Below are 14,303 nucleotides of genomic sequence, written 5' to 3'. Positions count from 1 at the left end.
ATATAACATCTACAGTTATGTGCTAACGCTGGAATTAAGAAATTAAATAAAACACATTATAATCAAGATATGACTCTTATCTTTATTAAATGACTCATTTATGTTATTGAGGAAACACAAGGATTAGATTAAAGCAAAAGAAATATATGAAGCAGGATAATAATTTATCATTGTTAAAATAAAACAAAATAAAAATAATATATCCCCAAAGCCCTTAAATGTATTTCATGTAAAAGTTTCACAGAAGACCTCACTTTCTTCTGAGTTGCTTTTCATTAAACTTTTTGCTTTACTGAAGAACCAAAATTAAAAATACATAATACTAACAACAATATTTCCTTTCAATCAATTATATTTTAAAAATGTGATATCTTTAAGAGGGATGTATTTCTGTCCCTGGAAGATTATACTAGCTTAAATTTACAAAAACTAATGATTTTACAGGCTGGCCTCGAGCCTTTATGACTACCTATAACATTTTGTGAAATAATCTATTCCATTTGACTCATAAACAAATTTTGGGAGTCCAATCTATGTCTTCGGTAGGAATAATTACTGTATTTTCTAGAAGTTTAGTACTTGCTAATGTAGGACCATTTAATTAAATTTATGGGAAATAATTCCTTGCTCTTTGGAATTAAAACAGCTTAAAACAAAAATCTTCCCACTTATGGAAAATTTATTTGGTTCTAGGCTCCAGTCAAGACACTTTCCATGCACTTTCTAATTTAGTTCTCACAATATCACAATGATAGGAAAGAGTGTCAGAGATGAGGACACAGCTATACCAAGAAATGATGCAAACCAGATAATACATGAATATGTAATAAAAGAGGTTTATTAATTTCTGCCATAAATATGGATTCCAAGAAGCAAAGATGTTTTAAATTAAATTTTTTGTGTGTGAACAATTTTTGTTCTCTTAGTCTATATTCATTAATAAGTTTTGTTTGTTTATTTTCAGTTTTCAGGAAAATCTCCTCTGGTTTTGAGATTGATGATTCCAGGGGATTTCTGGCACAATAACTTTCTAATCTGTCCTTTGTGGAATTTGATGGGGTTCCTTGCCTTGTCCATTGAGATAGAGATGGGAACTTCTCCTAAAAGCCTGCAGAATCAGAGCCCCCATTGCTGGCGCCCTTTCTACTGGCTGTCCTGGGCACCAGATGCTTCTCTCTGCTGTTGTGACAGTTGGAAAGGCACTGTGTCTTGATTCTTTTCATCATCCTGCTGGGCCTGTTCCTGAACTTTGACAGTAGCTGCTGCTTAACGACAGCAAGACTGTTGGTGAAATAGCTGTTGCTCGTGTTAAATGATCTATAAATCTATGATCAAACACTGTGGTCTGGAGAAAGTGGGTGTAGAGTTAAATGTGGCCCAACCATTTAATAAGATGAACTGTGAAAATGTTGCAAGGAAGACCAAGTACAAACAAGGTTTAACACCATGGTCATCAGAATATAAAGACTTCCTTATTACAACAGGAGGATGACCTGGCTGAGGTTTTCCAATTCAGCAGTGAGTTGCATTTTTGATTGGGTCTCAGAAGTCAGAGGGACTTCCCAATGAGTCCATTTTCCCAGGAGCTGAAGGCCAGTTATCTACCTCTTCTCTGCATACCACAGGTCTCTATGATCTATGTTGGGCAAAGCCAAGGTTGTCCTCTGCTTTATAAAGTTAGTCATTAAGAGGGTTTATGTTTCACCCTTTTTGAAAGATTTCAAAATGTCCATTTCAAAGAGATGTGTGAATATGGGAAATTTAAAGACAAAAGGAGAAAATCGTCAGTTATTAAGCTGTAAAACTGGTGATAAGATTTGCACACTGAAGGAACTTAAATGAACCTCTGCTTCAGTCGACTGGATTTTTAGAGCCAAATAAAGTCTAAGATAAACAGAAATAAATCCATGCTTTTTATAACTCTAATCAGTGCCTTGGTGTCCAACCTAATTTCTGCTGGTTAGGTTGCTGTGCAACCAGCAGACAGAATTCCTAACAGACAATGCACGTAGACACGGAACAGAAATATGAACCCCCATTTGAACCACACACAAGTTGACTTGAGGCATATTAGACCGGATCTACTCTAGCAAATGGCAGTTAACTTGCAAACTTGCAAGGGAAATGTATTGGCTTGAAGGAATTACCCAAGCCTAAAAATGATTTGTGTGTGTGTGTGTGTGTTGTTTGGATAGAGTCCTAGAAGCTGGATTTTAGACAGTGGCAAAGAGATAGAGAAAATGAGGGGCCAGAAAATAAGCTCCTCCTAACCTATTCCACAGCCAGTTGCTGGACAAGCAAGACCATTTCCATGAAATTTAAATGAGGCATTTAAATTGGCTCTCTGAATAAATTACTCTACATGGATATTCTCCTATCTGACATCCATGCTGATTTTAGATCCATCTTGCTGTTACATGGAGTGTAGTTTATGTAAAATGGGTAAGGATTGGAAAAAAAAATTAGGTCGGCCCAATGAGGGGGTTAAACGAGAATAAGAGAATATGTCTCCAAAGCTTACATTATTCATCAAATTAGATGCAAAAAAAAATCTTACATTAACGAAAAATTAAGTTTGAGCTCTTCATTACAGAGATATAAGGAATTTACATGTTACAGTAGAATAATTTCTTTAATAGGAAAAAAATTCTGGGTTCCAAGAGCCTACACTGCTTAATTTGAGGGGGGAAAAAGTAGAATCATCAGCAACTAAGGACAAAATGGGACTTAAGGAATTGCAGATTAAATTTCATGACTCTCCTGAGTCCCACAGGTTGCTTCCGCTGAGAAGTGGAACATTGTCCACAGTGCAAGATGTGACTAGTGAAATGAGCAGGCTCACCCAGTCTGGCATCTCCCTCCTTTGGCTTCCTGCCTTCCCCCAGTACACTGAGCTTTTCCTCTTCCTCCTTTGCCTCACCTTTGTTTTATAATCAGTACAACAGCTCTGCATCTGACACTTGCACTTAACTAGAAATGTCTGCCCTGAGGTCAGTGTTAAAAAAAAATGGCATTAAAAAATGGCATGAGTTCTTCAGAATAAACCCTTGCTGCCTCAATCATGATTTATCACTAAATGAGATCACTGATCATAGAAATATTTTTAATTGCTCTATATTTATTGTTTAAAAAGTATGAGTTATTTCCTTACTGAAATATAGAAAACGAGTCTAATAATTGTAGTGACTCTGAAAAATCCCAATTATCCACATGATATTTATGATTCTTCAAAATATTCAAATATACATTATTCACAATATACATTTCTCATCTTTAGGTACTTAGAAAAGTATTTAGAAATTCATGCAGTCATCTCAATATACTATTTTAGGTTCTCCAATTGACTGATATACTGATAGAATACCAAGGAACTAGAGTATTTTAAGGATATAAACATTAAGGTGAATTAGAGTTAGGTTGTTTGGTAATGTCTGATAGAGTCAGCTGTCTTTAAATTGCTAGACAGGCCATATAGATTCCCGGAATTCCAAATGGTATCTGTTAGGGAGTGAATTGTATCTTTATGTTTAAGTATTAACCCTTACCACCTCAGAATGTGACTGTATTTGGAGATAGGGTCTTAACAAAGTAGTTAAATTAAAATGAGTTGTTAGGATGGACTTTAATTCAATGACTGGTGTCCTTAGAAACAGAGGATATTTGGACACAATCACATACAAAGGGAAGACCATGTGAACACCCAGGAAGGAGACAGCCATCTGTAAGCAAAGAAGAGAGGCCTCAGAAGAAAACAACCCTACCAATACCTTAATCTCAGACTTCTAGCTTCCATAATCCTGAGAGAATAATTTCTGTTGATTTAAGTCATCCAGTCGGTAATTCTTTGTTATGCCAGCTTCAGCAAACTAGTCAAGTACACCAGTGATTGGAAAGAGATAATGTCTTCCCTAAATGGTTTTGTCTACTACTCCCCCTTACAAATAGTAAACTCTGAGACAAGCTGGCTGATTAACTCCTTCAGTAATTCACGAATTAATTCATACTGTCAACAAATAAGCACTAATTGAATGTTCTCTATCTTCTGGTCACTTGCTAAATTTTGGAGCTTATAAGGATGTCATCTCTAGAAATTCACAGCTATTGGGAGATATGAACATGAGGAAATAATTACAGTTAGTGTGGGAGATGACAAAGTGAGAATATTCATTCCTTCACGCATTCATTTATTTTCTCAATTTAATGTACACTTGTTGAGTTCTTACTCTGCCAATACAAAGCTGGAGGAATATCGAACTCTCATGGCAAAACATTTCAGTGAAGCACTTCCTAATAATGTGTACATTTTCAAATGAGGAGGGAAGGAAGGCTTCACTCAATAGCTTTTATTGGCTTTCATCGGGATATCCTACCTGGTACCTCACAACTGAAACCTCCATATAGTGATGTTGTCTTCCCCAAATGAGTCTACTCCTCTTTCCAGTTTCCTCATCTTACTGCATAGCATGTTCCTCCATCCAATCACTCAAGTCAAAACCTGAGATTAGCTGAGATTAGCTTTGGTCATCCTTTCATTCCCACCCCACATCTGTTGGGTCATCAAGTCTGGTGACTCTTCTCAAATATCTCAGTGCTCTCTCTCTATACCTAACCTTCACCATCTCCTGCTTAGATTAGTCTATAATTAGTATAGTCTACAGTGTATGATATAGATTATTATCTTCTGTGGTAGAAAAACTTCTACTTCCTGTTGTCTCTCATTCTAATCATCCTTCCAAATTGACTCAAGAATCATATTTCTAAAGTGAAAATGTGAATATGCAGGGTTTTTGCCCAATATTTCATGATGGCTAATGAGATGTAACAGAAACCCCTTAACCCAGTATACTAGGTTCTTTCTGCTTCTCCAGCCACTTCTCACTACTTACCAGAGTGTATCTTAAGTTCTTTTCATAAGAAAATTTGATTTGGGATTCTAAATATACAATATAAACCTGAAAAAAATAGAGGAAAAAAGGGAAAGCTTTTGTTTTGTTTTGTTTAGTTTTTGCTTTTAAAGTAATTTTCAAACTACGGAAAGAATAACCATCCTAGATCTTAATATGTGTGAACCCTTTCAATATTCATTACACCAAATGTTCTGTCTAGGTCCTACTTATAATTATTATCACCATCACTCTCCCTGCAATATGCATACAAGACTTTACCACAGGTAGGGAGAGAGGGGGAAGACTACATATTCAAAGAAAATGTATAATTATAAATAATTAAATAAGAATAACACCCGCCTTCTGGTATCTTGGTATGGAAATTGGAAAATATCATGTGGATATAGGTGAGCAACAGAATAAATCAATTCAACATATTTTCCTCAATTGTATTTCATTTTCTTAGAGAAATCTGATTAAATAGAGTCACTCATTAAAAATATTTAAATAAATAACAAATCTTCGTATTCTTTATTTACAGGAGAAATAGTTTTTAGTGGAGAATATTTTAAAGGAAAATTAAAACATCCAAACCTTTAACTCAATGAAGGCAATAGGAAGGCACATAGTATTTTTTTTCAAGAATGGTAGAATATATATTATGTCTTATGACCTCAAAATTGCACATGTCATGTATAACCCCAGAAACAGAATCAAGGAGTTATTTAATATAGCTGATAATATAAAAAGTTGTTTTCCTCTTACATTAATAAGTTTGCTAAAAATATGATTTCATGATCCATTTCTTCAGAATAATAAATATTCAGGGAAAAAAAGTGCCCACGTGTTGTAAATCAGCCAAAGAAAAATTTTCTCAATTTTTGATACCAAAAACTAATAATCTGAGTCTTTATACATTGAATTCTGGGGTTTATTTCCCCATCAAAAACCAAATTGCTGATATCCCTGGCCTACTTTTTGGCACATATCACATTGTTAGAAATCCATAAATATTAAGAAATTTCTTTTCAAAAAGACTAACAGTTTCAGGCCATCCAACCATGAAGACTGTCTTCAGAAGTTCCAGCCTTCTGGAGCCAGCCATGGAATTCATGAGAGTTCTGGGAGGGAATGGTCCTGCAAGGGTGTCTGAGGACAAAGGCCCTGAATATTATGCTAAGAAGCACTGATCATCAAAGAGAGAAAAAGAACCCAGCTTGATTTTAATGAAATCTGTCTAAAGTGCAGGAAAGGCAAGGAATGTGGAAACATCAGTGACTCGGGAAGCAGGTTGGAGGAGGAGGGCCCCAGTCTATTCAGAAGATTACTTGGTACCCGACGATAATTAGACAGTCTCTTGGAAATACATTAGTGGATGGCCCTTATTCTGGACAGGTATGTTTCCTTTCCAAACTTCAAATTATTGCCCCAACTGGATCTGTCAAAACCCTCCTGCCTACATCAGTTGGGGATGGAGATTACAGGCTCTTCATTGCCATTTCCAAGGCTTGTACGAAAGCTTCCTGCTCTACGGGTTTTGTGGCTCAATGGAAGTTTCCAGCCTCCAGGGCTGCTAATTTAACAGCTTCCATATTAAAGTTCAAGGAAAATAATCCCTTTTTAAAAAGGAACATTAAGTTATTTCTCACTAAATCAGGAGAAAAGCCTTTTCTACCAATTACAAAGTATTAAAAAGTTAGCAATTATTAGGAGCTTTACTGACAAGGTCATTTGTAAAAGAATCATTCAATCTAGCCAGAGAAAACTGCTGCTGAGAACACAACTAAAAACAATTCTTCAGCTAAATTCTCAGGAAATTAATGTCTCTGTTATCTATATTTATATTTAGAGAAGGAGCAGTGAGAATGTTTCATCCTTGAACTGAGAAACTACCTCTGAGCTCTTTGCAGAGAAAAAGAAGAAAGTTTGATTGCACTGGCAGGCTTGAACAGTTTAGACGTGCAGAGTATTGATTTCTCTCCTGTATTTATTCTATTCTTGTGTTAGGAAGCGTTAAGTATCTGGAGAGGGATGGCAAAGTGGGCATTTTTAAAACAGTTTGACATGATTGAAAGTCTTCATATTTGTCAAGGTGTTTACCTGCTCTATGGAATTGTTTTTTGTTTTCACATTTTTGTTCTCATTGATGTCATATCCTTGAAATGTGGCAGATTCATGTCTCTGAAGTATCAGTTTTTCAGTTTAACACCAGATGCAGTCAGTTGTGGACGAGGGAACCATGGCATGTTGATATAGCCACATGTTTTTGCTCCCTTTTTTACTAATAAGGCAGTTGGTAAGTGCAAGGAATTGTCCGTATTGTACTGTTCAGCACATGGATCAAACACTGTTGTTAGTACTGTATTCTAACCAGCCATGGCCATTCTTTAGTCGTGTCTCAAAAGGTACCACAGTTCCCAAGTTGGTTTCTCTGGCAACTGTAGGGACAGTTGAATTACAATTCGTAATTGACCAGTCACCAGCCCTGGGGATTTTTTCTTCATCCGCCAAGCTTCCATGTGGCCTGTGGAGTGTGGAAAGTGGTTGCCCCTCCCAGTTTCCTGGGTCCTTTGAGACAGAGCCAGTGAACCACAACCCTCTGTGTTCTGATCACTGGACAGATTTTTTTTTTCTTTACAATTCATTCAGAACCGCTTTTACTTTGTTAAAAGACTGTTATCCCAGGGAACAATGCTGCTTGTTTGGGATTGTTTTGTGCTCTTCATACCTGTTGAGCTCAAATTATGCTAAAGCTGCCAACTCACTTTATAAAGAGTCATCTGGAAAACAATTTGAAAATGTCACCTTTTTGCTTCCTTTATAAACTTCACTCTACTATGACTCCCATATGAGCAAATGTAATGAGAATAACTTGTTAGGCTTCTAACGTTTCTCATATATTCCTCACGTGGAAGCCGTTTCAGATAAGTTGTCTTAAGTTAAAGATCTTATCAAAGACTTTTTATGTCTTACATAAATTTGTGGAAAACTCCTTCTCAGCCCCCGAAAGAATATTTTGTGTCTTTCATCCTAGGTTTATGTGTAAGAAGTCTTGGCATCTGAACACATGTTAGTTAATTTAGGCACTGAACAGTCTGTCAGGTATGTCACAAATACAGAATAAAACCAAATAAGCCTGATATTGAGAAGTATTAAATGTTTTGAGAAATATTCAAGTCCATTCCTCCATTGGCTGACGTGTAAATAAATTGCCAAATTTAGAAACCAAGGTGATTGCATTTGGAACTATGATTGCTTAGAGTTGCATTAACGTTCACTTTTCGTTTTACATGAATATTGATTTGATCTCGGTGGGTGAAGATGGTAGACTGGTGTGAATCTTTACCTTTTTAAGTTCACATCAGGGTGTGTATAGTGCCCAGATGTTCAGGACAGAGGCTGTGTGGGATTGGCTGGCGTAAGAGAAATGGGCTCTGTAAACATCAACACCATGGACACACCTGTACTGCCCTTGGAAGAGAACACTTCCTTCCTTTTACTTTACCATTGTCAGTCACGTTATCGATCACCGGCCCCCTCAGAGGAAATGTTGCCACCAGTGGTACAAATTGAGCCTGAGAAGGAACTCAATTAACACGATTCCCGTGCCACGGCCACTTTTTCAAGATGCGTTCTTGCTCACTCGGTGACTTTCCTGTTTCATTGATTCCAGGCACTCGGGTTCTCTCAGAATATATATGGCCAAGTGCTCTTTTGCTTTTATGGCTTACCATAGCACAAATTGCTGCAGATGCGAATGTTCTTATTGGCATACATGGAAGAATGACCTTACTTTATAGTGCTATTATAAAAGCACAGTTTAAACCAGCCTTTCAATTTTTGTGTGACAGAAGAAGGGGCTAATCTTATGGGTCTTGACCTCTCTCGAGCATTCAAACTATTGATGACAGAGCACAAGGCTCTTAACATTCCCTGCTTGTCATTTTCTTGGCCTTAGATGGTTTCCAACCCATTTCAGTGCATACGCCTTATTGACGTCCTGCGTTGGAGGGTAATGTATCTTCTCAGCCTCAACATCTCTGGTCTACTCTTCTGTAAGGATTAAGGAAAGAAATGATCTTCCTCAGTCCCAGACGTTGCTTTCCACATCTCCAATTCGTAGCAGCAAAAATACTACTGGAGGTATGAGACCTCCTGCCTTATTAATAAGAGTACCTAATCAATGCATTATTTTTTTTTTATTTTTTTATTTTTTTATTTTTTAATATATGAAATTTACTGTCAAATTGGTTTCCATACAACACCCAGTGCTCATCCCAAAAGGTGCCCTCCTCAATACCCATCACCCACCCTGTCCTCCCTCCCACCCTGCCCTCCCTCCCACCCCCCATCAACCCTCAGTTTGTTCTCAGTTTTTAACAGTCTCTAATCAATGCATTATTTCAAGCAACTGGTTGATCATCCAATTTCATGGCTCACGTTTGTTCACTAAGCTGGATCTTCCTCAGAAACACCTTTAATTTCTTTTACAGGAGGTGTCTCAAATTAGTTGCACATTTTTTACTAAGGCTTCAATGAGGATTTCATCTACTGTGCTCATTCTCCTCTTAGGCATTTACCAATACTCTATACACATTTAAGCGGGAACTTTTCTTTTTAATTCCTCATGAGGATATACACAGAACAACATAAACGTTTAAGGGATGTACTAAAGACAGCACAAAAGAGGACATAAATAATACCAAAAGGGGGCATCCTAAGCCATCTGTCAGTTTCGTGGTTTTCCTTGGAGATTCCAAGGTGTCTGTTGTTCCCAAATTCCCTCAGAGGGGCTCCTTATGTGGGGGACATCACCACTCTTACCATATACAATTGGTCCCAGAGTGCGTGCTAGACACAAAGGCACCCACATGGCGTCTGGCCAGCAGAGTGTACATTTTCCTGGCGAGAGCACTTTCGCCAACTCAGCTGCCTTAAAATGGATGAGACTGACAGACCCAATCAGATTTTCATGTCCTTTGTGAAGTTTGAATGGGACATTCAAAGAAAGGCTGAAGACAATAGGGTGGTTAAAGTTGCTGAGAGATACACAGAAAGGAAGCAGTAAGCAGAAACTATGGGGATGTAGGACTCAGGGTTAAGAAAACGCCTCAATAGAGAAGAGAATAATGAGGACCAGCTTGCAAGTGACAGCAGGAGCTGTAGATGCAGAGAGAGAGTGACTGAGTTGGCGTCATGTGGAACACTAAAGCAGAGAGGAGGAGGTGACGTGTGCTGAGGGCACAACTCGGTTCTCTAGAACTGTTTTTACTCTAAACAATCATCCACTTCTTCATGGTGGCTGGCTGTGTCCTTGTGGGTATATGTTGAAAGTTATTTCCATCTCTGTGACTTAAGTTAGGCCTCACTTTGCTTGTGGGCATTTCCCCATTTCTCGTCTCAGGAAACCAGAGCCAGAATGTATAGGACTCTTAGGAGATAGAAAAACTCGCACCATATATACTTTTGATCATTTTTGGTGGAGGGAGTAGATGTCGTCCAGGCTAGATCACTTGCAGTCATACTGTTGAAAAAAGTTGTAAATTTGGAAAAAAAAAAAAAGATTCTTTACATTAAAAGTGGTAGTAAAAGAATTGCCAAGGATAAGTATTTCCTAACCGTTTTCAGGGGGACACACATGGGGGCATTTTTTTTTTAATTAGAATTTAGGATGAGGATGATGTGTTAAGTCTGGGAAAGGTTTAGGATGTGCATTAGCTTATTAAAATTTCTGTAAACTCTTGCAATTAGCAACAACTACTACTCTTGTTTAACCTAGCAAAAGAAAACACCTTTTCATTGCATCAAAGCAACAGATCATATCTCACCAAATTATTTTTTCTATGGTACGCAGTTTTTAAAACTTTAATTTACATATGTAAAAACCACATTACATCTTACAAAGGATAGCTGCCCTTGAGATTGTACTGAGCTGTGAATTATTCTAGACTTCGAAATTCTTACTGCTCCCAATGTCATGCAAGAGGTCTTAGGAATAATACCGAAGGTATGTTGGCTATTAAAAGTTCTGTAAATACCTATTTGAAAAATTTCTTTCTGTTTCTTCTCATCCAGCTTTTGGTTGTCTGTAGTAGATTTCCTTGGAGGGTTGCCAGTGCAATTTAGAGATTTTGCATATCAGCTCTCTAACCTGAGGAAATTGGAAGAGCAATAAGTATAATGGGTAAGTACAGTTATCTTAACATCTTTGAAACAATGTGATAAAGATTGAAGAGATCAACAGGGATTGGATAAACACATGTTTCATATCTCCTGTAGGACTCTAACTGAATTTTGGTACTGCTTTGCCACGGGGTAATAAAACACCGGGTATTCTGAGATACATAGTTTGACACACAAAGTGAAACATTCAAATTTTTTATTTCAGTGAGATGTAAAAGATGGCAATTAACACTATCTTAATAGGAGTTCTGCTAGTTTAATGGGAGAAGAAAAGAAAGAGAAAAGGATTTTAATTATAAAATCAAATAATTGGTTTAATCTAAAAAAGATTATTTAAGGACATAAAAGTAGAAAATCACTCATAAATTTTATGATATCTCCTTAATAACTCTGAAAATAGATGGCCAGTAGAATATAGTTCCATGCTATCTTTATTTAGTCAAGTAGCTTTCAACTCTGATAGTATTTATGCATAGACTTGTATGGGGGAAGGCAAGGATATTAAAGTGTTCAGAATTTGAAAGTAATCAATATATATTTTGAAAATTTGGAGAAACAGAGAAAAGAAATTACCACCCACTCATAATTACAGTGTTTAGCAATATTGACTTTGTTATAGTTGGCAGATATATTTTCCTAGATGTATGTATCCTTTTATAGAATTCAGATACTAATACATGATTTTTCCAGCTTTTACCTGTGCTATATTTTGTCAATATTCCCATATATTCCATATAATTGAAACAAATAAAGATTATTCAAAACTTTTTCCAATTCCCATATTATTAATTACATAATATTTCATTGAAATTTATTTAATATTTCTCCTATACAGGTTAATTCAGGCTGATTTCTGTCTGAATTAATTTAAAATTTCAATTTTACTGATAGAATATGATGTGTGTATATCTTTTTTCTTTTTCTTTCTTTCTTTATGCACATCTTTTTTTCTTTAAGGCATTTTTACTTTGGGATAGATTCCAAAACAAATTAATAGTCAGGTGTTTCAACCTTTTAAAAACTTGCAATACATATTTCAAATATTTTGTTAAAATCTTGAAAATATGTGCATTCTCTACTGTAACATAACCTTTATATTTATTCATTTGTAAATTTCTCCTTCACATCCTTTTTACTCACCTATTGGCCTATGTATATTTTCTAGTTGATTTTATATGAACTTTTTTCATATTAACCATTTACTTTGTGTATTAAATAAAAATATTGGTATTTTTTATATTGTTTGCTTTTTATGTCATTTTCGTAAATAGAAGATTGGTGATCATATTCTAAAAACTATTGATATTTCTACAGTGATTTCTTCATTTTCTTATAAGTTTAGTATATCTACTTCTTTGTCTTAGGACTTATGCAAATTAAGGATGAATTCTCTCTCTAGGCTATTGTACTTGTGAGAGAATATTTTGAACTCCCACTTAAGGACTAGTAAGCAGGTTTTACTGTTCCTTTATTCCTTAGCAATGTTTTGGAGGGAGTATTCCGATCTTCTTATGTGAACCTCTGTCACAGCAAAAAGGGGAATCTGTTGTAACATTTCACGAAAATTCCGAACTTCTCGGTAGAGTGTAATCAGTTTCCTCTAGCCTCTAAGAGAATCAAAGAGAATAACTTGCACTTCTACACAAAGAGATTTGAATGCAAGATTTTGTAGAGGTTGTTTGCTCCTCCCTCATTTAAGTCTATCACCTAGAAAAGGAGCATCTAGGGCTTGGCTGGACTTGCTTACGAAAAGCAGGAGATAGTCACAGACTGTTTATTTCATCCTATTTATACTGCCAGTTCTTGCAATATATGGACTTCTTTGTAGAATCTGTGTCTAGGTTATGTTATACTATCTTATTTAGATGATGTTTATCTTAATAATACCACCACACAGTTTCAGTTGTGTAATTTTATAGTAAAGTTTAAAATCTTGTATGGCAGATACCCTGTTATTAGTCTTTTTTTTTTTTTTTACCATTTCCTAAATATTGATGTCTATTTAATCTTTCTAATAAAATAGATCAGATTCTAAAATAATCTCTTTGGGATTTTTATTGGATTTTCATTAAATATATATATTAATTTTGGAAGAAAATTATATTTTATTTTAATAAACATATCTCACAAAAGTCAAAATTGGTAAGTTTCTCTGATATACAATGTCTAATGGATTGAAAAGTGTGTTATAGTGGAAAGAACACTGGGTTAGGTAGTAGGAGGTTTGGTTCCCAGGTCTGGATCTCAGTTTTCTACCTTTATGAACCTGGGCAAATTAATTTACTGCTCTATGGCTCAGTTTTTTTATTTGAATAATAAAAAGGCTGTACCACATAAGGCATTAGAATAGTCAATGAGTTCCATTCCAAATTGTGAATGCAATGATGTTATTAAAAATAATTATTTTTGCCCACTGGCTACTTAACATCTTAGTTTAACCACTCTCCCTTCAATTTTAGCACTCCTTCCCTAGCTAAAAATATATTCCACAGAATTTTATGGAAATTATTGTGCATGAAAAATTATATCTGCCTTCTAAATATAGATTACCTAATTTCAAGTGGAATGGCACCATGCACCATATATAAAACTAGAATCCTAGATTTGACTAGTTTGGTTTTCAGTAACATAACCCCTTTGGTCCCAGGATATCTCATATGGGATTCCAGTATACAGAAATTAACTTGATGGGAAGGAAGCCATAAATAACAAGAAGAAGAAGAAGAAGAAGAAGAAGAAGAAGAAGAAGAAGAAGAAGGAGAAATAACGTTGTAAAATAAACATAACTAGTAGTAAGCTACAAAATGGATTTAATTCAACACAGCTTAGTTAAAATGAAATCCAACATTTGAAACACATTCATAGTTTTAAATATATCAACCTAAAATATAAAAAATAATGGATTATAAGCACTAAAGCAGGAGGGGCAAGCCACCCTAACACTAGAAACCAGACTCTCAGTGTCTTAATACAATTAAAATATATTGTTCTCTCATGTCATTGTTCAATCTGCATTTGCCACATGGTATTATTGAGAGATTCAGGGCCCTTACCTCCTGTAATCCAACATCTCCTAAGGCCTCATTTTTCTCTGCATTCAGTGGTATGGATGAGCAAAGAGATGAGGGAGAAGGCACATTCTCTCTTAACCACCTAAATCTTGGGATAACATTTCACTTCTTACTTTCCTTGGCCTCAGTTGCGTAGTTCTAAAGAACTGCAAGGGAATCAGGA

The 14,303-nt window shown here is 35.9% G+C and overlaps 1 long non-coding RNA gene across 2 annotated transcripts in view; it reads right to left on the bottom strand.

Annotated features, from left to right (window-relative positions):
• LOC122227834 overlaps positions 1-14,293 on the bottom strand; it is a 41,706-nt gene extending 27,413 nt beyond the window's left edge. Inside the window, exons 1-4 of one of the 2 annotated variants that reach the window (XR_006206235.1) lie at positions 14,123-14,293; positions 10,925-11,037; positions 4,887-4,952; positions 856-1,262 (exon numbers count right to left, since the gene is read on the bottom strand). This is a non-coding gene — a long non-coding RNA (uncharacterized LOC122227834). Of the gene's footprint in view, positions 1-855; positions 1,263-4,886; positions 4,953-10,924; positions 11,038-14,122 lie in introns of those variants that run through there. The other variant, XR_006206236.1, reaches the window with a different exon arrangement.
• Between the last annotated feature and the right edge of the window lie 10 nt (positions 14,294-14,303).

Source organism: Panthera leo, chromosome C1 (genome assembly GCF_018350215.1).
Source record: "Panthera leo isolate Ple1 chromosome C1, P.leo_Ple1_pat1.1, whole genome shotgun sequence".
NCBI lineage: Eukaryota > Metazoa > Chordata > Mammalia > Carnivora > Felidae > Panthera > Panthera leo.
The sequence above is the reverse complement of the archived record's forward strand: the minus strand, read 5'-3'. Positions and strand labels throughout refer to the sequence as shown.